The sequence below is a fragment of the Calypte anna genome, chromosome 1 (assembly GCF_003957555.1).
Source record: "Calypte anna isolate BGI_N300 chromosome 1, bCalAnn1_v1.p, whole genome shotgun sequence".
NCBI lineage: Eukaryota > Metazoa > Chordata > Aves > Apodiformes > Trochilidae > Calypte > Calypte anna.
Genome location: NC_044244.1, coordinates 34,882,623 through 34,908,943, shown reverse-complemented (window position 1 = coordinate 34,908,943; position 26,321 = coordinate 34,882,623). Strand labels below are relative to the sequence as shown.

Below are 26,321 nucleotides of genomic sequence, written 5' to 3'. Positions count from 1 at the left end.
CAAAAAGAACAGCAAGTCTTTTCACTCAGTTTTCAAAAAAATCCCTGCTCAAGTCTGAAAGTTGATTAGTATTTTGCTAGATACCTAAGAACACTTATAATCATTGTAGTTTCATGAATAACTGGAGGCAACTAAAATATTCCTGAGCCCACTCCTCTCCCACAAGCTAGAACAGTTCCCCTGTTCCATTCAGTCTGCCAGATCTGCTGTATCATCTTGGCTGAGAACTGACCAAGCAAAACCAGAACAAAACTACAGATTTTGAGACACATCTTTGGATCATACTGCTCAAGAAAACACGCCTTTTAATATTCCTGCTAGAAACTGTGCTAAGCTACCCTGGGAGGGAAATCTCCATTCCTCTCCTCTAGCACTTTATATTAAATGACTCGTTTGCTCCCCTCTCTGCCCCCTCAGGAAGATGAAAGCCTCCCCAGCCCATGAGTAATTCGGGGCTTGGGTAAGAAGGGAAGTGCAGGGACTCCAACACAGGCAACTTGTGCAAAGCAAGCAGAAGCAAGGTAAGAAAGCCCCCTCTCATCTGCACTAATCACATAGCATCTTTGGGTGCTAAACACCCCACAAAATACTAAGATGATTGACATGAAAATTAGAGCACCTCTATGTTAGTGTCCATCTTTACCATCACTGATTAACTCCACATTGTCAGAAGCATCTTGAGAAATCAACAGGCCAGGTCCTATTTCATTTTCATCTTGCAAACACTGAATGAGCCATCTTTCACTTACCCAAGCCATTTCTTGAACCTTAAGCAAGCATTAGGAACGCTAGGAGAAAGCCATAAGCAAATAATATTGACCTGATGCCTGCAGATTCCTCCACAGGCTTCCCTTACCCATGGCTTTTGAGACTCTTCAGGGACTTTCACGTCTAATAGAACACATCTTTTCACTCCTGACATTAAAAACTGTTTCCTTCCCTATAAAGACTTTTTTGCAAACACGGGCCACTAGAACCATACACACCACCACTTTAATCTCTTCGGCACCACTGTAAATGTTCAATTAGATCCACAAACCCATAAATTATCCAGACTTTCTGCACATGGTAGAAAAAAGGATTCTCTAACTGCATTGAAACACACCTTCCAAACTCAGGACAAGTTAAGTCTGTAACTACTTTACCTGTCCTCTCTTTAAAACAAACATTCAGTTATGCCTTTATTTTCTGAAGGGTGTTACTAGAATGGCATAAACTTGGTGGGTGTAGAGGAAATCCTAGAACAGTAATCTGGGTGAACTGCAGCAATTTTACTGTCTTGGAAGTGTTTAAGCTGAATTTTTCAGTCTTCAGCCTAAATATGGATATTCCAATAACAAAAGCTGACAGTAATTCTGAAATAACAGAACTTAAGCAGAAGCTACTGAGTATCTGTTTTACCTAGTATGTTGAGTCATTTGTAACTTTTCTCCTGCATTACCTACTACCCCTCAAAGAGAATTCTAAATCCTGAAATAAGAAGCTAACAACTTACTTCTAGTGAAAGACTTCAAATTCCATTTTGATTCTCAAACAGGGATTCAGGAACTTAATGCAAGCCAAATCTTCTTTCAGCATCCAGACTTGGAAGTTCATCCTTAAATATTAAATATTTGGAAGTTCAGCCTGTGAAGCTGGGAGCTGCTCTGGTCTGACACACTATTTGGTGTAAAAGCCTAGCACACACTTTGCCACTCACCAGTATGCCTGATGGCTACAAGTGTGTCCAACACTGAGTGAGGGCTCTGATCCCGTCTGAACTTGACTTTTCTGTGATTCTCAACTAGCCTGACCTGCCTCTACTCTAGCTCAAATCTATTATTCCTTTATCACATGTTGTACAGGCTGCTTGCATTCTAAACATCAATCTGTCTCTTACGTTACTTTTTAGACGGACACAAGACCTGACTCTAGAACCACTATTGTGTTCAGCTCCATCCACTGCCAGAACAATTTCCTTTTGATTCACTGATGACAAACAAGTGGATGTGGAGGAGGAAGAAGACAAAGTATAAAAGAAGAGGTTTAAGTCACCTTATCTTTCAGTTACCTGACATCATTTGAAACAACAGAAACCACAAAGCGCAAAGCAAGACATTAAAGTTCAGCTGTTGAAAGAGATGCAAACTAAAAAACCTGAGATGGAAACTTAAGCTTTTGTTAGATTTCCTTTTCTGCCTGAAAAAAAACCAACAACCCACTTTTCTAGCCATTCTACAACAGATACTGGATGTAGTGCACTCAACACCTCTTTATAAAGTCTGTGCCTTCCATTTCACATATCATCCACTCCCACCCCTCAAAAAAAGAAATTACTAGAAGACCTTTGGAAGAATGTGTAATTAAGAAACCATTTTTACATTCAAGACAAGACCTCAATGTAGCACCTCAGGAATAATTTTCAGCAGTCTGCACTAGCCAGTCATTTTGATGATACCCTTTGCTTCTGAAGCTACCAGAAAGCAATTGCATTAACTGGAAAGGGAGAAAAAGGATCCTTTGAGAGTTTGTACTTCCTAGATCACCCAGTCTCAGAGCTGTAAAATGGATATATTCAAAAAACCACAAAAGAAATGAGTAGACTATGAGAACTGAGTAACAGATAAGCAACGCCTACTCCCTCCCTAGATTCAGACAGTTGATGAGAATCACCCAACCATTAGATACAAGTAAGCTTAAACTTATTCCTACAAAAAAAATTAAGTAAATGGTTTGAATCCCTCTTCATCTAGTGGAGTCTGTTTTAATAAGTTTTGTTTTGAAGCCTGGCTACCTTTAAAGCAGCAAACTCGCAAGAAGTGAGAGCAATGAAAAGTTTGCTTTCTTATTTTTCTGCTCATACATCTTCAGGTAGGAAAATACTGCCAACTGAGATCTCTATGCAGGCACTAGAGAACAAGAAGCATCCACAAAGGAAGGTTGTTTTTTTTTTCCTCATAACTGGGACGGGCATTGGCTTTGAACAGCTGGGTCAAGTATTTATATGCACAGATATCTGACATAACTGTGAACTCTGGATATGTCTAATGCAAGATTTAGCACAGAAGAGAAAAAATGAGGGAAGCTACTCTTCTTAGAGATCAAATTTTCACATAAAACAGATGCCAATGAGGTCCCAAGCATACAATCTCTTGAAAGTACAGAGCTCAGTTTGAGATTGCCTCCATTAACTGCAAGCAGCACTTGAGCAGCTGCCTTGCCTGCCTCCTGAAACTTAACAGTCCATAAAACCACTGTGCCTGGGCAGACTCTCACCAGTCTGTTCAGACTACTTTTTCTAATTAATTCATGTATTAATGCATTACTGTAGTGTACTAATGTAGCTGCTTAATTCTACTTCTTTATGGAATGCTTCTTAAAATTAAAGTACTTGATAAGCTAGAGGGGTAAGAGCTTTATATGCACATGGACTCTTCTTCCAATAAAGATTCTCTTTGAAGGAGGAGCAGGTACTTGAATAAATTCATCTGAACAGAAGGAAGAAAGATGACCCAAGACAACTCACTGGAAATGAAGTATCTTAAAAGCTTGACATCTAACAAGGTCTGTGAGCATGAAACTTGCTTTCTGCTTCTGCCATTCTCAGATAAACTGGGGAAAAGTGCCTCCTAGACATTTTCTTGAACAACTTCTTGAAGGATGTCTCCAAGAGAAGGCAAAGTAAAGTGATGATGCTGAGAAAGTTGAGGAATAAGAAAACCTACTTCAGCAGTCAATGAAGAAACAGCAAACTTACTGCTTATAAAATGTCCTAAAAAGCAATCAAACTATCAAAAAATCAGGAAAGTTCAAATGCCACTGTAATTGGGCTTGATATGACAGCTATGAAAGTGGTGGCTTTGTTTATGTAGAATATAGTTTTCTTTCAACTCCTTCAGCTTCAAATTATGATTCTTGATTCAACTGTCTTACTTGAGGAATGGGAAAGCTAGTAATTCAGTCTTTCCAAGTGATATGAAATGAAATCAAGCTGTTAACTGCAGCTCAGCCCCAGGCCAAAGAGATGAACTAAATAGAATCACTATTAGAAGACATCCCTGAGACTTGCTTATGTGAACTAGCTGTTCAGGTATGGAATTAAACAAACAGCCCCTCCCAGTGACATTATCATTTTCAGAACGGATCATGATTATTCAGCACTTTACAGACACCATGATTCTTGTTCAGACCCTGACATTCTGGTTGCATTGTGAAGATGCAGTGTGTTCACTAAAATTTTCATAATGCTTCTGCCCCAGCACATTTATCTCTTAGGAAGAGACACTTTGTTAGAATCACCTTGGGAATAGAACTCCTAAATTAACCTCAACAGTTTGCATGAGAAAAAAAAAAAGTTTCAAACATCAGTATCACAGATGAAGCAAATTAACCAACTGGTTTACCTGCTTATAATTAGCAGCTGAGAGGAAAAAAGCCAAGGTAAAAAACCCAGCTTCTCAGAGGAGGCTTAACAGCCCTGAGATGGAACAAGGTGGCAATGTTTAAGACACCTGGAAAAATAGCTCAAGTTAAGTCACAAGACCAACCAAGGTCAGAGGATTAAGTCTTCCCAGACAAGATGTTTCCCACCTACTGAAGCAGCCTCAGCTGGCCAAACCTAAATCTTTCTAACAGTCTGCACCATCCAGATTCCACAAAGTTTTGAGTTTCTTGGTTCAGAAACTCTTCTACAGGGATGTGTACTTCTCTTAATATTCCCCAAATACTTACACATAAGGGGAAGCCCGAAATTCTTAACCCTCAGCTCCAAGGAGTTTGGGTTTCTTTTTTGTTTGGTTCGGTCTGGCTTTGGGTTTTTTTGGTTGTTTTGGTTTTTTTGGGGTTGTTTGGGTTTTTTTGTTTGTTTGTTTGGGGTTTTTTTGTTATTGTTTTTGTTGGTTTTCCCCCAGAATAATTTCATTGCCTGAGTAGGACCTTGACAATACAACCCAAAGTAGAAGCCTGTTCATTTCTCCAAATTTTATACATTTTAGGAACTAAAGCAACTTAGATATAATCCTTACTAAACAGGATAAGCAGTATGTAAGAGAGAAATTAAAATACTCCAGAGCTGTCTTTGACACTTATTTACAGAAAACATTAATCAGAAATCAATTCTGAAGACAAGATACATTGAAAAGCTGATCGAGTCTCATCAAAGAACTCTATAAGCAAGACTCCTGGAAGCAGAGCTATTTCATTACTAATGCAGACTCTTCAGAAGTCAATCAACTGTTATGTAAACAAACCTAAAAGCAATTCTTATTTCTAGTTTTTACCTGTTTTTTATAGCTTTTTGTCTTGACAAACAAGTATACTGTCAGTATACTGTCAGTTGGTTCTTCTGGGCACCAATACAGTAAGTTTTCTTGGACAAAAATATTTCTTCAATTATGTCCAAATATTTTAACTGATGCCAGAGAATCTTCAGAGGATTTTCAAAAAGGTGTCTGGGTAATTAAGCTTATCCAGTGACATGAAATCATAACTAATCACCTGAGACAGAGGCAGAGACCTGAGAACAAAAGTTACTGCAGCACCAACAGGGCACCCAGTGTAAAGTTGCTCCTTGAACTGCCCACAGCAACAATGCCTGCAAAGCAGCTACCATGAGCTTACCTTGTGAGACTAGTTCCATCATTAGTATAACTGAATAAAATATGTTTTTCCTGAAGTCAAAGTTAACTCCCAGCTAGATCTTAAACTTCATGGATATTCTGAAGATGAAAACTAGCCTGCTTGATTCGAGATATCTCCAGATAAAAGCTTCCTAATGTAAGGGTCTAACAAGCATGTGCAGCTTGCAGTAGTTTTTACAAAAGTAAACAAGGTCATTTCAAAGCAAGTGATGTAATGAACATTCTTAAGCTACAAAAAAATACACTATGCTTCAGCTCTTACTGAGTTCAAGTTTCAACTCTGAGCAAAAAATCAAATAAGTCAATACAAATTTAGAGTTCCTTATAAAATGTAAGCTACAGGGTCAATTTAAGCCTCAATTAGCCTTCATAAAATTTATCAAATTTATTCTTCTTTTTGGTGAATGTTCTTCCTGATTTTTCATTTTCTCCCCTATGTAAGTTTGTGCATGTTCTACCAGTCAAACACCCAGCTATAACTATGATCTTGGAATTCCTGGAGGAACTGAATTGCAAATGCTTTTTATGCTTGCAATGAAAACCCAAGCAGACAACAGAAAGAATACATACATTTAAAAAAATTCTAGTACAAGTACATTAAATTAAGGGAATACATTATTGCCACATGATGGTATTTTGCTAGGCATAAGCTAAATATTCAACCATACACAAAGTTTTGAGACCTGAGTCAGCAATTTACTGCTGTGGGTTTGGCTCTACTGTCATAACAGGGAAGGATTTAGCTCCAAAATTTTATCCATTATTGGATTGTCACATCATGGTATACCCAACAGGCTTTACCTGATATGCATCCCTGTGATTAAAAAGCATTTATTTCTCCCCATAACTGTTGTGGTAAATTCTACCTCTCAAGCTAAAAAAAAAAAAAAAAAAGTTAAAAACAAGCAGGACTACAAGTAAGGCATGGAAATTTTCAGAGTCAAGATACTTTTCTTGTAAAAACACACTCGTGCAGTTTGAAAGTTACTTGAAGAATAAACTTGCCAGTTGGCTTAAGATACTCTTCTTTGGAAAAGGGCAGCTTAACTTCTGTTGCAGAAAGAAGACTTAGCCTCAAATTCCATGTGTTATGTGCTTAACATCTGGCAACCCCAGCTCTCTCCTCTGGTTGTGACACTGGCTGCTGAAGCAGTGAAGCCTTGAATCAGGTTTCCTTCTACCAACATAAGGCAATGCTCAGTTCAACTGGAATACTGGTACCACTGGATTTTTTTGCCTTTCCTGTCTACTGTTCTCTGTAACTCATATATCATACACAGCTCCTCGCAACGTCAGAGCTTGCATGAAAAAGTAGCATTGTTTTCACTGTTTTCATTATCTTCACTGTTAAAACTTTTGTTTCAGTTCAGGCTTGTTTAGATTACCAACACATTGTCAAGGTACAAAAATATGGATTTCCTTCATTAGCAGATCTTTTCCTACTGGCCATGTAAGACTGGCCCTTTACATATAAAGTATCCTTCCTTAGTATGATTTACAGTAATTCCATTAAAAATCAGGTTGGTAGCCTGAGTGCAGTCTTACAGATGCCCATACACCATTTTAATTAAGATTCAAAATTTTATCTGTTAAAAGGACACTGATTCTATGCAAATTGAGAATACTAGCTATTAGCATTTATTAACAGGAATAAAATTTGCTCTTCCATGATAAATGAACCATATGAGCCAAATCCCAAGTAATTGCAAGTCATGTCTGCTTTGACCTCCCAATCAATACTTCCCTAATAGAAACACAGCTTTTGAATGTGGGCTGCAAATGTCACTCAAAGTCACTTAAATTATACATAAATTCACAAACAGTTCTTTTGTTAAAGTTTGAGACACCTGTCTTGAGCTTAAGTTGAAAAAAGCATACACCAACACCAAACAGTAAGTACCATCTTCTGTCACCTGGTTTTGCTACCTCTGGAGTAATGGAGGTGCAACCTTAACTGCTACTTTTCAGTATCTGGATCCACTGATGAAAGTGGGTTTTTAAAAGGTTTGACACACTTAAGTGGCAGAAACTTGGGCAGAACATCCTATTCCATTTCTGGCAGTGAGGCTACAGCATTTGGTATCTAGTGATGGTAGCTTCTCAGGGTACAGTCAGCCGACAAACACGTTCTGACAAGAAGATGACAACTGCAGAAGATGACCCCAACACCTCTGCCCAAATGCAGACGCACATACAACTCAGTCACTTCTGAGACAACTGCTAAGTTGTCACAAGCTTCAGATGAGGGTATTTTAAACAAAAACAAACAAAAATCACTAAAACAAATGCTGGCTTATTTTATACCAAGCTGTGACCTGCTGTAGCTCTGCATCTCCTCTGTGAGCTGCTGACGCATCCTAAACCCCCAAGAAAGTCTCATTTAATGGGTCAGAAGTCTCCAAGAGAGGCAAAAATCTGACAGTCAAGAGAAGGAACCTAAAGGTAAGCAATTCATAGTTGCAAGCCTGAGCTCAAACAAGACTCCTACACAAAACCTGAATAATTTTAACCAAATGAGTCTGGTTAAAAGGAACACTCCTCCCCACACTTTCTACTATATAGAGTAGATCTTTAGTAGTGAGTTACCAAATTAATGAGCATTTACTTGATTAAACAAGTTTCCACAAGAATCTATTTGAATCTTCTAAAGATCATTCTAGTTGTTGTTTAGACCATATTTTTGGTTCCTCTGCATCTTCAAAGCTTGCTATTTTCTAGAGAAACCTGTTGTACTATGACACACTTTGCTATTAAGTCAAATCAAACACATACTTTGATAAGGTAGCAGAAGTCCAATGCATACTGAAATTTAAAATCAGCTCTAGAGTTTTGGATGAGAATACCTTTCCAAATACAAATCTGCATGTCTGATCTTCTAAGAGTCATCTGTTATTTAGACTACAACAATCACCACAGCACTTGCTGAAGTGTTACCTCTATATCCTAACTTTTTAGTGAAGAGCAGCTTTACTTCCAGCAAGTATATGCACCTTAAATATATGCACCTCAAACCAAACTATGTATTTTAGGCAAGGCCTGAGTGGAAGACTAACTCTGCAGTCTACAATGGCTGTTCCAGTGGAGGAAGTTTATCCTTCATGAAACCAGTCTTTTATTACCACATTGCTTAGAGTGCTCCCAGTTTACCCAGTGTGTTCTCTGGATCCATGACTGCAACCTTCTATAGATAAGGCTGTGAACGGTTCCTTATTTTCACTTCTACTACCACAGCTGATTCCGCTTGGAAAAAAGGTTTCAGCTTCTCTCTGTGAAACTTACAGAAGCAAATTCCATTTAAAACATACTCCAAAATAAGTAATGGAAGACTTACAGTACAATACAAGCATTTTAAAGTTGGTATCTTTGAAAAAAACTATGTGCAAACTGCATCTTAAGACCTTGCTTTTGGCTAGAAGCAGGATGTACTCTCAGCAAGACTGCACACTGCTCAAAATATTGGTTACTGTTAAGTACAAACTAATGTGCACTTAATGTTACTTCTCCAACAGTTTCCTGGCTAGACAGGACCCAGATCTCTAGCAGAAAGGGAAGAGATAGCATCAGGACTTCTTTGTTCATCACCGATAAAACTATACAACCTACTTGATCTTTTCTTTCTAGGCTTCACAGGAAATATTCTTCTTTTCCCACTCTAATTCCTACTCACATAGATGAAGCACTTTTAACATGAGATTACTCTTAAGAGTTTGATAAAAAGCAATACACAGATCAAAAGGTTGCCAAACTCTAGGACTCACATTGGCCTAAGGCACTTAATTGTAAAACCTTGTTTTCAGCTACTCAGTTTTTGCAGATCTTCAGCTACACCACTCGAATTTTCTATGCAAAATCTCTGGCTGAACCTCAATTTAGCCTAGGGCGTTTCCTGAAATAAAATGTTTAGGGAGATCAGAAAAAAAAAAACATCATCTAAAAAAAGCAGTGGAGTTGTTCAAATATAAGCAAAGGTGAAAAGGTAATAATAAAATGTAAGAACATACAATGAGCAGAAACTGGTATAATTCAGAAATGCTTGTTTCTTTCTAGTATTAAGATATAAAAAGCAAGTAGAAAATTTACCAGAAGAATCCTAAAGGCCAAGCATCCTGTTAAATTACAGCTATGAATGCCTGTTTATTACATTATCAAAGACTTCTCTCTACTGGTCCCCAAGCTTACTCAGTGCCCTGAACGATCTATATCAAGTAACAGGGTGTCTCTTCTTTGGTGACATCTCACCTAATCTGCTATTTAAGTCAAAAAAGATGCATCATAAAAATGAAAAAGTGATTCTCCAGTGTGACAGTCAGCTATTCTTGCCTCTTACACTGCTCCCTCTTGATGTCACATGACTATTACAGTCTCTTATGTTCCACCAAGCACTAAGATGATGATTTGACATCAATTTCTAAAAGCATGGCATATTCTGAAATAACTAATGTCAGCAGAAGTAGGATTTTGAACACAGTATTTCACATCCCACTAAGAACACAACTTCAGGACATCCCAAAATTTAAGTTTTACACCAACAGTATTCACTGAATAAAAGCAACCTTGCAAATTAATCAATGGATTGGTATGATATGTGTAAGAACTCTGCAAGTGAATTGGCATTTGCCAAGAACTCATTTCTGATGTTGCTCATCATAAGATCCATGAAAACAGCATTTTCTGTGTACTTGCACCAATATAAAGAAGTAGGCACTAAACAGAAAAAGGACTGTTCCCTGAATGGGAATTAACCTACCACACTCACAGAATGCTTACTGCCCATCAATTCTAAATTTTAAACAAGCCAGAAAAGTCACAGAAAGACAGTACATTATAACCTTATACACACTAACTATATAAATATAATTTTAGAAGCTTAAGAGTCAAGATTTCATATGCAGTATTAATTTATACACCCTCTCAACCTCAAGAAAATCCTTCTACAATATTGTATTCAAAAAAGTAGTGACATGAAGACAACTAGGCTATGCTTATGGGTCATATTGTAAATTAAGCTTTCAGAATATCATTTTGTTAGTAGCTTCCCAATGAAAGTCAGGAGGTTACTGACTGCATCTTACAACATCTAAGAATTCACTTTAACCACTTCATGTTGCCATGATTAATGAAAGATGTTCCTGCACTGTATGTTGCTGGGCTGCCCCCACACTTAACTAAGCACATTAGCCTGGACACACAGCCATGCATAGCTCAATCTCAACCATAAATGTCACATTATAAAGAAATAATCTAGTCTGAAATACTGTATTGCAGAAAGTAAGATTCTTTGATAACTTCCACTTAATAGATAACTAGCATTCCATGTTCCAGTTTAGCCTTCTCCACATTCAGGAAAGACAAAATAGATAAAAAAAAAACAACTTTCCACCAGTCTTCTAATGAATCACTTCTGGGGGAAATATCACACCAGATGTTAGGCAAGTTTTATTAATTCCAAGCAAGAGTTGTATAACTTCACACTATGAGTACTGTCTGGCTTTTGATGCAGTCCAAAAACTGCTCAACATACTAGCTTCATCTTAAATAAAAAATACTGACCCTACATGAAACCTCTGGAAAAAACACAAGTAGCTGGTCTGGCCCTGCGACTACTGAAAAACACTTTGATTTCAGTAGTGCTGAAGTGCCACACCTAGCAACATAAAGGTCCTCCTCCTTCTGCCTCCTGCACTTCCCCAATTAAACTTCACACAGGTAAGTTGCATATATTTGCAGTTTTTAACATACTTTTTCAAACACATGGATGTACTCTTTTTGCTTCTTTCTGACATATGAAGACTGTTTTTAAGAAATTTCCCTTCACTGCAGATATGAAAAAAAAAAGGCACAAATAGGTTGCAGAAACAGACTGGGAGTGGAAAAAATAGGGCAAGACTTCAAAAGGGAAGAAAACTAATAGAGAAACAAAAAGAAGTAGTTGCAGGGACTGTGTTCACACGTTATTTTAGATTAACTGAAGAGGGGACCAGCCAACATACATCATTTGAGATGTGATAGTGAATGCTTTTACAGAAAACACTTTGACCATTGCATTAAGTTACAAACAAAGCCACATGAAAGAAAATATTGTTGAACTACATCTTTTCCTTTAATGCAGATTACTTAATGAAATCAGGACGTTAAAACGTTGCAATTAAAGAAAGAATAACGCTCACCCCAGTGTCAATAAATTTTGATGCAAAGAGCATCCTTAAAGTTTCTATGGAAAAAAAAAGTTGTAACTACAGTTTCTTGTTTTAAGTTTGCCTTATGAAGTTATGAAAATAAACCATTTTTCTGTTCAAGTTCTTCAGTACTGTCCAGAAACTTAATGATATAAAGTTTCTCACAGCTCTACAATTAAAAATTATATTGAAATTATTTCATGAATTATTAACAGTTGCGCAGAATATCCTTTTTTCAGAAGACCTGGTCAAACCATTCAGAATTAGGATACCTTCCTGTGTTGCAACAGCTGCAGGAATGATACAAAGTGATCTAAGAAATTAAGCATTCCCTGAAGAGAATCTCAGGCTGCAGAGAAACATGAGATGCTGCTTCTCTGAAGCACTAGGCTGTCCCACTCCTGCACTATGGTCTGGCCTTCCTCCCTTGGTCAAGAATGATCTAACCATGTGTTCTGGATTTGGCAGTCTCGTCTCCTAGCTGCATATCAAGGACTGACTTCAAATAACACCAAGTCCTTAGATTAACAGCTAGAAAGCTAAGTGGGACAGTGAACAAGATGCTGTCCTCCTCTTCCTGGTTCAGCTCTAAAAAGTTCATTTAACTCTGCTATACACATTCCTGTATGGTCTTAAAGTAACTTTCACTGTATTGGTTCAATAATAAAAATTACTGTTAAAATACTGCTCTTGAAAAGAGCATACTGAATAGCTAGAGGGCCCCCAAATCACTTGATATTTCAAAAGTTGCCTAATAGGCAGGTTTCCAACCTCGCGTTTACAACCTTCCTTCTCCCTTTCCTTTCTGCTAGAGGAGAGGAAAAGGCAGCACATCAGGAGTTCACAGCAGCATACATAAACAGACACACACAATAATTAAAAAAACCCTTTTGCTTTTGTGTCCAGTGCTGCTTTAGGCATTCTAAAGCTCAAGAGATGAGAGCTGTAAGCCAGAACCTGCTGCTGCTTTTGAAGTTAGCCTCATTCACCTGCTCCATGAAGAAATGGTTTGTGCCAGCAGACAAACTCTTTGACTTTCTCCAACAAGTGCTTGCCTACTACAGACTGCCACAGCTTCCTCTGAACATTGCTTCTACTACATCTGTGCCACTCTGTTTCTCATGGCTGACAGGTCCTAAGGAGAAAGTGATGCCTTAAGTGAGATACCAAAGCTCCTTGGCAGCCAACTGCTGAACAATTTTGAACACTCGGTCAAACCTGAAAACAGGTCCCCTATCAACAGCATTCAAGCAGCAAAGAAACTTCCTTCTTCCTTGCTTTATTCAAGAAGAATAGATTTGGACCACCTTAACAGCATCCGAGCAGGAAAACAAAGTTGCCCTTCAAATAGGAAGGTGTGGTTACTGGAGATATTCCTTCAGTCACTCTGAACAAGGAGGCTGTCTAAAATATCCCTTTACCTGACCTAGATGTAATAGAACACAGCAGAAGCCTGCCCCAACTCAGCAGGGATTCAACACACCGATGTCACACTGTGCACTTCAGTCTGCTCTTGCACTCCTTCTGAGGCAGTGCTTACAACAACAACAAGCTAGACATGAACTTCTGTTCTGCAGGGATAGGCTTAGTGGTCTGTTTATTAAGAGAGCAATCTTGATTAGAATTTGCAACACATTGAGCTTACCCTGCAGAACACTCCTAAGTGTCAGCTAGGTACCCCAAAGCATCCAAGTATTACTTAGGCCAATTAATAGACCTGCCTACCCTCTTACCATACACCCAAGGTCAACAGCGTGCCTGCTCTCATCTAGAAGATACTCTTACCCTTTAGCAACACCTCCCCATATCTAACTCAGAGCATCTAGCAGAGCTCTGTGGACAACAGGGTTGGCTCTATGGCAGTAAGCATCAAGCACTCAAGTACTTCTGTGACTCTTGCACTTCCCACATTCCAAAGGAAAGGTGGGAACTGAGTTCCCAGTCACATTCACTGTTAGATCATAAGCTTCAGCGTCGTCTTCAGCACACTTCCTTCCTCAGCCATACAAGTAATCTCTTTCTCCTTTTGCAGGCCCTCACCTAGATTTCCATCTGTTTGCCTCTGCTCCAGAAAGGCGCTCAATTAAAAAGGCAGCCAGTTTTACTCTGCAAAAGTGGCACAGCACAAAGGGAACTGTCATGGCTCACTTCAGATTTATTTTTGATGAACTGTCCTACAGCAGCTCTTTGGAACAAAACAGCACAACTTTAGTTCCACTCCAAAACTTATCTGGTGCACATATGTAGTAATAGAAGCATGAGACACAGTTACAGACAATAAAAAGACTAGGTGTTTTTTTCCCCTCATATACAAGTTCTGTTTTTACACTTAGAGTCTTTCCATTCTGCTCTGCAAATTATTTCACTCCCAGACAGGTGCTCCAAGTATTATGAGCTTTACTGCAAAAGAGATACATGACATTTATACTGTGCAGTGCAACTAAAGCTCAGTTATTTAGCTACAGATAACCATAAAGCTTTAGACTACGGCTGCAAGCTGAACTTGAAGTACTTGACACTACTACAAGAAGCATCCCTGAAAATAGGCAGGTACCAAGGAATAAAACTCTTCATATGACTAGAATGTTTATTTACAAAGCCTTTGATATGAACAGCCAAGGCAATTTTTACTATTCACTCAGCTCATTTTTAGATAGAATGAAGTCTATAGGACTGGCTCTGAACAAAACAAGATGCAATAAATTAAGAAAGTGAAAACACCTGACTGTAGCAAGTTTGTTGTTTTGTTTATTTTTCCTAAAGCTTGCAATTTTAACACAGAGGCAAGTCATCCAAAAGATAATTTATTTTTTCAAGTTATAGAGGAGAAGGGACTCTTTCCAAAAGAAAATGAACTTGGCTTTTAATGGTTATTGAATTAGACAACATGATTTTTTCTCTGCCTTTTAATTACAGTTAATGAAAAGAGTTTCTTGCCTTTTTTCCTTCTGTAATAGCAATTTCAATGTATATTTAACCATGAAAGAACACTGAACAACCGTTTGTCACACACTGTCTACACATGTCATGCTGGGGTAAGATGTAGCTGTCATATGCTGGAAATAACAAATTACACTAATCAAAACATCTAAATGCAAGGACACACACAGGACCCGTGTGATTTTCAAGATGGGCACCTCTGAAATACCCTGTTAGAACTGCACTACCTCATACTCCAAAGCAGCCTAAAAAAAGGCTGTGTTTTTTTTATAACTCCTGAAAAGGACAACCCCTCCCTTTTAAGATGGAAAGGGAACAGAAGCACGCTGATTTTTTTTTTTTTTTCAGGAAAGCATGGTCTGTTATCCTCTTTTAGTAATCCGAGGTCAGCACAAACCCACTAGGGTTTGGGTTTATTTTCCCCTCTGCAAACTTTGCTTTCCTCCCACCACTTCTTCACCGACACAACGCAGAAGGGTACAAGACATCTCAGACAAATTATTTAGACGGCTCTGGCGCAGGAAAACTCTCAGTCAAAAATCCTGCCATTTGCTTTGACACGGGTGCGTTATCTGCGGGGGTGTTTAAGCGAGACGAGCATCCTTGTCATCCCCTTTTTTCCTGTTTTATTTTGTGACAAGCAGGAGGGGAACTCGCTGACCACGACGTTGCGGGCTCGTCCCCTCCCGTGGTTAACCCAGGATCAAGTACCGGCGGTCAGAGGGGAGACCGGCCGGCCAACCCGCCGACCGCACCCGGTTCGTGTCCCGCTTCCCCCCCTCGCTTCGCCCCCACACACCGGCCGGAAAGAGCGAGCAGCTTCCCTCCGACGACCGGACTAGGTGGGGCTCCGGCTCGGACTTCCCGCTGACAACGACGGCGGCTGCCGGGGACCGTCCCCTTCCCCGCCCGCGGCGGGGCCGAACCCGGGCGTTACCCGCCCCTCCCCGCACCCGGCCGGGCCCCACGTCGCGGCCCCCGAGCAGCGGGGGTTACAACTTTCCGCTTCCGCTCCAACTTCTGCTCCGGGGACCGGCGGGAGGGGAGGGCAGGGAAGGGAGGGGAGGGGGGGAAGGTAGCGGCGGTGGCCAAGGGCAGGGCCGGGCCCTGGGCCCGGCTGGCAGCGACTGCCCCTCACCGCCCCGCTCTACCCTCCCCACCCCCCCGCAGTGTCCCCCGCGCCTCAGGCCGGACGAGGCGGCGGCTCCCAGTTCCTCCTCCGCCATGTTTCAGGCTCCTGCCCCTTCCCTCACAGCCCGCCGCTCCCCGCCGCCGCCTCTCCCCCCGCCTCACCCCCATCGCCGCCGCCCCCACCGGCCCGTCCCCGCCCCGCCGCGCCACCTGTACCAGACACACCGCTCCCCACCCCACCGACACAGCGGCCCGGCCCCGCCGACCCTCCGCCACGACCTACCGGACAGCGCCTCCGCTCCCCGCCGCCTCGCCGGCCGAGCCCGCTGCGCTCCGCCCGCCGCCCAGCTCCTCTCCGCTGCGCTGCCTCTCGCTGCCTCTGCCGGGGCGCGGCTTGAGGCCGTCGCCGTGACGCCGCACGCCCAGCCTCGCTCTGGCGCGGCAGGGGCGGGGGCGGCGCGAAGGGGAGGGGAGGGAAGGGCTGACCCCGCCGCTCCTCTCCCCCTTGCGCAGGCGCAGGGCCGGGCCCCGCGGCGCCCAGCGGCCGCCCATCCCCCTGTCCCCCTCCCCGCCTCCCCTCGCCTCCCCTCCCCGGCCCGGCGGGCCCCATGGTGGTGGCGTGGGGGCGGCGTGGCCTCCCCGGAGCACTGACACCGTCACCCAACCGCGGGTACGCAGCCCCGGTGCGGAGCGACCGAGGGCAGCATCGCGGGAGGGATGGCGGCCGCTCCGGCGGCGCTGCCCTGAGTGGAAGCCCCCGTGAGGCGGGGGGGATCTGCGGCCCCGCCTGTGGTGACCACCAGGGAGGGAGATGGGGAGGCCTTTCCCCGGGCCGGGTGTTGGGAGGGGGGGGCAGGACTTGGGGACCGTCGTCATCTACACGGTCCCGCTCTGGTGTTGATATTTCCTGGGGATGGAGCACGAACAAAATAACGCCGTTTTGGTGGGCAGGGGCTGGAAAAGAGTGCTAAAAGCCGGAGGGTCACCTTCGAGTACCAGGCGTGTGACCTCTGCTCTGCCTCAAGCCCTGTCAGGCATTCTGGAGGCAGTTTATGCTCCCCAGGAGCATGTCCATCAGGATAACTCGGTCCTTGGCTTCCAAAGTTCTCATTGGGATAACGTGGTCCCTCTCTGCCAGAGTTCTTGTAAGCCCTGAACAGAAGCCATGGGTTAGTTACAGTTCAAAGGTGGCCTGAAAGCACATTATGGTTGCTTTAAGCTGACTCAGAACATCAGGAGCTGGGAATGTAAATGCCAGGGCAGTGTTCCATTTCCGAAAGGCGTTTGAGATCCATTGATTGAGGATGTTTTAGGAGTGCAACGTACTGTTTTCTGTGGATTATTGTGGTTCTGGATGTGGGCAGCCTATCCATAGCCCTGATGATCAGAAGCAGGATACCCATTCCCTGCAAATAATTACATTATTTCTTAAATTTTCTCTCACTTTGTCCTGAATAAGTCTAAGTCACTTGGGTTGTTTTTTTTTTCTTCTTTTGTGTTTTTTTTTCCCTGAGTGTAACTAATATTTTCCAGTTACAAAGGATTCAACTGATAAAGGTTAAAAATAAATGAGCATTTATGTTTCTAGGAAACACTTAGTAAGCAAATAGTTAATGTGGTGTGTTCAGATAAAACTTTTGCTCAGAGGAAGTCCACAGCAGAGTGTGTAAAACTGACAGGAAGTTGCAGTGAGGCTTCTGGCAAGGAGAGTGGGTGTGGAGGAAGCAGAGGCTTGCTGTTTGTAGCACAGAGATAGAACAGGGATCCAAAAAAAAAAAAAACAAAATAGAAAAGAGATTACATTTCTATGAGTCGTATGATGGAGAGTTTCTTACTATAAATGTTTGGAGACAATACAGCTTCAAATGAATGTGTGGGAGATCTTAGATCAAATACAACAAATGACTGGAGAAAATAAGTGCCCTTGCTAAGAGAAACTTCATCTAGATTCAATGCATCCAGAAAGTGATGCATTTCAAAAATATTTTTCTTTAGAGTGTTACATCTGAATCCTCAGCATCCTAAAATCTCTTTCAAAGTCCAGACATCTCTCCGTACTGTACAGCTTAAACCCTTGTGTAGTACTTTGATGATGAATCCCTGTAAGTGATGGGTAATGCAAGAGAGCTCAAGTTGTTACTACTGCTTTCTCATAAAGCATCCTATGCAGGGCAAAAATCATTAATGAGAGATGTCAAAATACATAAAACACAGTCTCCCAAGTAAAAATTATAAGAGCATCTCATGCAGTTATGAGCTGTATGGTACGTTTGCTCATCAGACAGAAAAATGTGTCTCTTTTTCCTGTCAGTGGGCATTATTATCAGCTCCCAGAAATACTCATTGTACAGAGGAAAAGAACAAATGTAAGATACATCCTCTGCTGTCACAACTTTCTTCAGTCAACCAGATTAATCACAAATAACAAGCGTTATTCCGGGAAGAGATGTGTGCCATTAATGTAATAATATTTTACAGTGTGCCTTTAATTGCCCTGTGTTTTCTAGACAGTGGGGCAAATACAGCTCTTTGCTCTACCAGGAGAAAACAAGAAGGGGCCTTTGGGGGTCCAAGCGAATCTCGGGTGAGCAGATCTTATGTTTTGAGTTTTGAGTTTCATACAGGGGAACCTGAAACTCGGTATTTTAAAAGAAGTGTATATACACCTATGGTTTATTTAATATAGACATGCTTGGAGATTGGTCAATGAAACTAGAAGAAATAGACAATGGGAACCCACTTTGAGAAAGAGATGGAGCGTTCCCTTTTCCCAGCTCTCTCACCCACATACTTCAAATGTAGATCAGGCCCTTAAGTTTGGGTTTTCCAATGAATCATCTAGCTAATCCTCAGTGCAATTCTTAAACCAGCTTTACTCATATCAGTGTGACTGGCGAGTAGAAATGGGTGTGCTTGTTGAGCACACTCACCCCAAACTCCACTTGACTTGTTCTGCTCAGCTTGTTAAATGTTTCAGATGTGCCCCTGCTGCTCCTTGGTGGTCTCTCAAGCCACTGTGGCAGTCCAGAATTGTCCTTGAGAGAGAACAACTCCTCAGAGAGCCAGGAATATGGAAGAAATGGGAGAGATGGGCCCATAGTGCTGTTGTGTTGAAGAGGAACAAGAGAGCTGCATCAGCTTTCCTGCTTAGTGGGCTTGCCTGTGCCCAGCATTGATCTGGAGTTTTTAAAAGAAGGAGGTCAAGTATCCAGCTGCCTGCTCACAGAACAAAAAAAAGCCAGGAGAGACCTGCCTGTGCCCATAAACCCTAATGACAAATAGATCATTCCAAAGCACTACTTCTCCTTTGGGTTATAAGTTCTGTCTCCCGTTTTAGCAGTTGCCTGTCTGTACTTCAAAAACCTCTTGTTTCAATGACTGGTGCTTAGCTGGAGCTAATTCAGCCCACTCATCACTAATACAGTGAGCTGTCTGATAAGGTCGTGGCTGTTATGAGGAACAGCTACAAGGGAACATAGAAGATATCCTCTGATGGAAGAAGAGGAGGAAAATACTGACCGATCTTGTTAAAAAGTTCTGTGGAATTAGTGGGGGGCAAAGAGGAGTTAGTAGCAAACAAAGGAATATTTTTTAAGTGATGCTTTAATAAAAGCATGACAGGGTGGCATTTGGTCACCTCCCTATAATTTTTTCCAGTTTTGCTTGCATTGTTTTCACTGGGGCTGCATGGGTGTTGGAGCAAAGAATGTGGCTCTATGTGTCTTGCAGTTTCAATACTGCTGAAGTACAGCTATCTCTGGGACAGAATGCAGAGCTGGCTTGTGCCAGCAAACTCTCTGTAGCTTAATGGGTGTGTGGTGCCAGGGAATGCTGTGCTGGCTGCATGCCAGCTAGCTGTGAACTTTTCTAGAAATTTTTCCTGAAGGGAAAAAAAAAAAAAAAAAAAAAATAATTTGGTTAATCTAGGAAGATGCTTTGCATCCAGAGAGGAAGCAAAGTTCTTGGCTTTTCTGGTAAATTGACTAAAAGGAGTTGATCCTTAGCTTGGAGACTCAGTTGTTCCAGCAAGAAAATGTTTACTAGAATGTGCAATCAATAAGGAAAGAACATCTCCAACACTAAAGAAAAATATCTGTTATTTTTAAGACAGACATGTGACATACCTTTATCATTATCCTTTAGTCACATAGTGTGTGAATACTTGCCTGAATAGCTCCTTCAGACATTTCACAGACGTGTCTTCCACTGCAAACTCAATGCAGTTTCTCCATGTCTTTGCATCTGTTGATGCAGCTTCAGCCTGAGATTTTTACACTGATAATTATCAACCCTAACCAGTTCACCATCTTAATTTCTGACATAACTTCCTATGTGCAAATTCTGCATCTTAATCATTCTTTGTTGCATCTTCTTGATGTATTGCCATTTACTAATCAAAGTTGTTTAAACAGGGCTGTAATCACAAACTTGACTGAAACTTAACTCGAGTATTTTTTCCCCAAATCTTTTACACTTTCTGTGTGTTTGTTTCACTGTTGATGAAAATCCCCAGTACCTTTTCTGCTCCTCTTTCCCTCCAGCCTATCTTGAATCAATGCTTTTTCCCATCTCTTAGGGATCTTCCATGACTCCTCCAATTTATCTACCAGTATCTCCTACTGACCTAACCCTTTTCCCTGCCTGTTGGCCCAAATCCTACTATTTGTTCATATAGTATATTCCTCCTTTTATCTTGTGATTTGTCTCTATTCCCACCCCAGTATAACTGCTTTGAGGACCAAAATTTGCCTTTGTTTTTCTAAGCTGGGAAAAAAGCCTGCAGTGGACATTGCTGCCACTTAAATTGTAAACTCAACATTTATTTACAAGGGTCTCAGTTTTTAATCTATTTTCTCCTGTCTTTAAGAGACTATTATCACTGTAGTTAGATAAAGCCAGGAACAGCTGTTTCACAACATGGCTGTTGTGAAAGCACAGTTCTCTTGAATTGCAGGGAGATTCTGGAAAATGCCCTGAGCTCTGGAATTCAAACTCCTTACAAAAAAAAAAAAAAAAAAATTTAAAAAATTAAACGGTAAAAAGAAAAGCCTCCTTTAATTTTCCCTGTGTTTAAAAGATCTTTCAAATTGCATTGGACAACCAACTGATGAGATAAGGAACAAGATTGTCACAGGAACATAAGGGTTTTAAGAGAGCAAATGAAGAATAATGTATCCAATTGGAACTAGTGAGGGAATGTGATTACCTGGAGCAGAATCTGGCCAAGATATGACTGAACGCTTCTCTTAAAAAAACCCTAGAAAATAAAAAAAAGGCACATGTTTCCACGATTTTACAGCTTCAGAAGTTTTACCTCTCTGCTTTCCCAGGAGAACACTTTTAGCAGTACATGATGCCAGAGGAGGTTACTACTGCCCTCTGAATCACCATCTTCTGTGAAACCTGGAGAGTTCTTCAGTCGCCCATAAAAGGAGTAGGTGCAGCCCCAGTTAACTGATGATGACTGATGCATTCACAGTTCATGTGAATACCATGGCCATATAAAGGTTTAAAGTAACATTTAGTTTCCCCCATTTATAATTCTGCACTCCTGAGAACATCCTTCTTCACCCTGCTATTAGATATTTTAGAATAATGCATTGAGGAGAGGAGAGTAGCTTGACCAAAGGCAGCACAAGGACAGTAGTGGTAGTCCTAACCAAGTATATGGAAAAAAGGTACTTTTGACTCTTTTTACCAGAACATAAAAGCACAGAACTGTGACTTGGGAAAAGAGTGTTCATAATTACACTGAATGTCAGTACCAACATTTTAACTATTGTACCTTTGCTTTGTTCTTTGATGTTTATTTTTTTTCTTTTTCATTGCTATACTTTTCTAGAATACTCATTTCTGTCCAGCTTCAGACTCTGATGGAGACAGAGGAAAACTCACTGTTGATTTTAATGAGCTTTATACCAGGCCTTAAATTCAACCCTTGAGGATGTGCAACATTTAGCAATACTTGCATTTAAAAGATACGTTCATTTCTGGTTTATGTCAATATTAAGAGAGGAGCAAGTATATTTAATGGTGCCAGGTTTAAAAATACTCAGTGTTTTTTGTCCTGCTTCCCCAGCAGCAGAATTACATCCCAATTAACATGCCAATTTACACTGAAATACAGATATAGATATGATTTTTCTTTGCTTCCCTTCATTTCTGTCCACTTCAGAATCAACCCTTAATCAACACAATGGGCTAAAAGCATTCACAGAGAAGTCATTAGTTACATTAGCAGTTCATTAGTTTTGGTACTTAGTTTGGCTAGAAGAACAAAATGTACAGCACAGAAGGGAGAATGTATTTCATAACTTTGCTAGATCATTTTCTCCTTAGCTTTCTTTGTAGATGTGGCCATGTTCTGCCATATCTTTCCTCTGGCCATGGAAGCAGTTGCTGCAGCTACCATTAGGAGAGGTGTCTTAATGAGGATTGTTGAAGCTTACACCAAGGAATACACATATTCCTTGCTTTTTAAAGCTAGCCAAAAATTCTTTGTTTTTCTTATTCCTTAACAAGCCCAGGAATGGCCAACTCCTCAAACAAAAGGTTTCAATAAAGTGTTTACTACTAATCCAACTGGGCATTTTTCTCAGAAGGTAGGATTTTACTGAAACTTTGTAGCCCCCAAATACCCGATTTAAAAACAGGAAAATGTTTACAAGCTTGCTGATTTTGGATGAGTGCATATATTTAAGTCATCTCCAAGTAAATTCCTACATCTGCCACAGGCCGTGCCTCACACTCTGATCTGGAAGTTCAGACACTTTTTGGGTCATATGGGTGGAGCTGTGTGTTTCTGCCCCACTCTACCTCCTCTCCCTCCCTCTCACCATACTCTTTGCAGATTGTTTGGTTCACTTTACCCCATCTCTCAGGGATGTTTATCAGCTACAACCTGTTTGCCCATTCCTGCTGTCAAGTACAGAAGGACTCAAGGATCAAATCTCATCTTGTTCTTTTACTGGCCTGAGGTTCTGAATAGATTCTTTGTGAAATAGGTTTATTTTATGAACTCTTTCATTTTACTACTGCTGTACTGTGCAGTTCTGCTGAACTTCAACTTGAAGATTTCATAGTCATAATATCCTGTTTCTATGAGGTGTGTGTTGTTACATTCATTTTATTTATAAATAAAAATAAGGATTTGAAATGAAAATGCTGTCCTCTCCATACCTTTCTTACAAATTCAGAATCACTTCAAGGTCCCAAGCCTTTAAAACTACCTCTGCATTCACTGTACAGAATCTTCTGTTACAACCTCAAGCAGTATAAAATTTATTCTAATTTGAGCTCGAGACAGTGTTTTAACATTCAGAGGAGATGGAGTGAAGAGGAGCCCTGTGAATCACTACCAAAGACAGGGATGGGATGGGATGGTTGCCCTGGTGTTGCATTTCCTGGTGTGAAGGTGATACTGCTGTTGCCCTGGTGCTGTGTTTCACATGCTAAGGTGATCCTGCACTGCCTCTGCTCTTTGTGCAGCTGGTTCCATGCAGCATTCCCATACTCAGTTCAAGTGAAAGAAGGAAGAGGGACATGATTTTGATGATATAACATAAAAGAATTTGTGTGTTTTCTTAATGGTACTGCTGCTTGAGTTTTTGCACCCTCCTTTTCCTAACTCTTGTTGTTTTCTATATTTTTCATTTCTTTTATATTTATATTATATTCTTTATTTCTTTATTTCTTTTATTTTCTCCTTGTTTCTTTTCCTGATAATATGAACAAATTTCAGGAGTTTCAGACTCTAGTGAGGACACAATGAATTGCATTTATCAATTTTATGCTATCTAACTCCTATAACTTTGTATAAGCTTTAGTATATATAATTCCATTATTTTACAAAAGAGAAGCTTTCCCTCCCCCCTTCTTCTTCTCCTCTTTATCTTTTATCTTGTCTCCCTTTTTGCTTTAATACAGCAGTTTAAAGATTGCAAGTTAGTGCTGGGGTGGGGTTGTGTGATACAATCAACTTCAAGATAGTCTTTACATTTCCTTTCATCCACTACAATACTGAAATTTGTTCTCAGAGATCAGCATTTAGTCTTTATGTTCCTTTGGTGATATAAAAAGAGAGAACTGTGGGGTTTTTCTTCCTGAAAACACTCTTAGGTTAACACCATGTTATTTAGCAGTTTTGATACATTGATACAGTGGATTCAGAGAAAGAGCAATGCCTTGGAGATAGTGGTCATATTACAGCCAGTTCTTATGAATAGCTTTTTATCATTTAAGCATTTTTTTTTCTGTCTTTGGGCATTCAGTAGTGAAGGAAAAGCCCTCAGGAGAGAATCCTTCCTTTAACAGAAGTTCTGAGCCATTTTGGGCTTTCCCAGGTTGCCCCATGTCCTGCTCTCCCTGGATCTGCCCTGTTTCAGGCATAACACTGTATTTTAGTTCCCAGGAACATTCTGTCCATCTCGTAGGCTGCTTGTGAAGGCTGCATTGTAGTGGGCATTGTAGTATAAGGACACAGGAATTCCAGAAAGTGAACAGAGCTGCCCACATCATTTAATGTAGAGAGAACACCAAGTGTCATCAATTCACTGGGACAGGAATTCTCAGCGTTTTCCAATCTTGGAATTAGTACTCCTCTAGCCAGTGTGATTAGGTTGCTCTTTCAGGTTGCAGGTAAGGAGGACCATCAGTCATACCTCCTTGTCACACACACACATTAGTGACACCCATGTTGAAAAGCTAGGCATGTACTTGACCAAGTTCCACTCAGGAGATGTAATTTTTGAATGCTGTGTAAGCTACCTATTCACAGCAGGGTTATGAACCATTCTGTCATATAGATGCCTGTCAGCTTTTTTCCAGCTCATTTCAGGTTTGTTAATACATTCCCAATGAGGTTTGGCCCATAATTAGGAACCCAACACTAATAAATCTCAACCCCATTCGCTTTTAGATTTTATCAGTGGTAAAAAGCTTGCCAGCTGAACCTGTATGGAAACTGTCATTTCCCTAAAGGACAGTTAAAAATATATTATATGCCCAGTGCCCTGTGGTTCGGTATCAGTATCACATAAAATAGATTCCGTGTAGTTACACAGAAATATTTCCATTCCTTTGTAAGATGGACATATCAGCCATAATTCCACTCTCCTATATATGCACATATATAATTGTGTACATATACACAAATGACAAAATTTATCAGAGAATATTGTTAAATATGTGTCCAAAGTGAAACTGAACTGATTGGTTATTCACATACCCACACACTATATAAACCCATACGTGAAGGCAAATAGTTCAGCCATCCATTTCCTTGTAATTTGTCCATGTTTCTAATAGATTCTGAGTGACAACAGTAATATTTGGGAAAATGTACCCTACCTATATACATGTAAACATATGGTTAGGATTGCTCTGGGAATCCTATTTTTGAATTTCCTTGCTTCTTTGAAATGAAATATTTGACCTTCATGATGTATTAACATACAGAATTTTTTTTTTAATTTAATATACCAATGAAATTGGGGCAGAGAACACAGATGACTGCCTCTGAGCCCTCAGGCTCCTGATTATCTCAGGATAACTGTGCCTTCCTGGAGTTGCTCAACTGCTGCATTAACAGCCTTTACTGTGAAGAAAGCAGAGTTAGATAAACATCATTCAGAAGGATATCTCTAATTGTATTAGCCTACAGAAATAATTTGCCCCGAGCATCAGGAGTAGAAAGGTGTGGTTTTCAGATTATCAAGAAATATCTTGGGCTACTATCAACTCAGTGCTGTGTCATCCCCTTGTTCTAATTGGCAGTGAGTGTATCACTTAGTCATTCCAACATATTTGCAAATCTTGATTAAGTCACAGTAGTTAAATGTCAACATATTCATTGTGGCTTTATAGGCTAGGGGGTTACCTGCTTTCTTTTGTAGTTGAATAACTCATCCCAAGACAGTCCAGGACATTTATTTCTACCTCGATATTGCCAAGTGCCAGCAGCAGCTGCTAGCAGCTGGGGGTGACACTGGGAAGATGCAGCACTCAACAGGGCTTCACTCCCTGATGAAGCAGCTTCTCTAAACAATCTGCCACCCTCATGCTTGCAGTTGTGGCAAGAGGACACATCTAGGGAGCAAGGAGTTTTTTGAAATTTACAGGGCCACCCACAACACCAGAGCACGAAACCTTGTGGTTGTCCTCAAATTGTCCTCTCTGTGTATTGCTGGCAGTGAGTTCTCTGAAGATCACACTCATTGCCTCTCAGCTTTGTGTCTGCAGTGTGTGTCTGCTCTTTTCTGCACACCCACCATTTTGTCCTCCTGCATATCTTCATATAAATGTCTTCCAGTTCCCTCCCTGCTCAAGTGCAGGGGCTGTGCACCCTGTGTCACTACACCAGGAGATCACAGCTCATGGAACTGCCAGCACAGAAAAAGGATATATATCCAACTGGAAGCTCAGCAAAGTAGAAGTCTTGGGGTGCTTGTAAACTCCA

At 40.9% G+C, this 26,321-nt stretch overlaps 1 protein-coding gene across 2 annotated transcripts in view; it reads right to left on the bottom strand.

Moving 5' to 3' along the window:
- Positions 1–16,313, bottom strand: part of RAP1B (RAP1B, member of RAS oncogene family) — a 31,233-nt gene extending 14,920 nt beyond the window's left edge. Inside the window, exon 1 of one of the 2 annotated variants that reach the window (XM_030445777.1) lies at positions 16,149–16,313. The gene's annotated coding sequence lies outside the window, so the exon portion shown is untranslated. Of the gene's footprint in view, positions 1–15,533; positions 15,627–16,148 lie in introns of those variants that run through there. The other variant, XM_030445785.1, reaches the window with a different exon arrangement.
- Between the last annotated feature and the right edge of the window lie 10,008 nt (positions 16,314–26,321).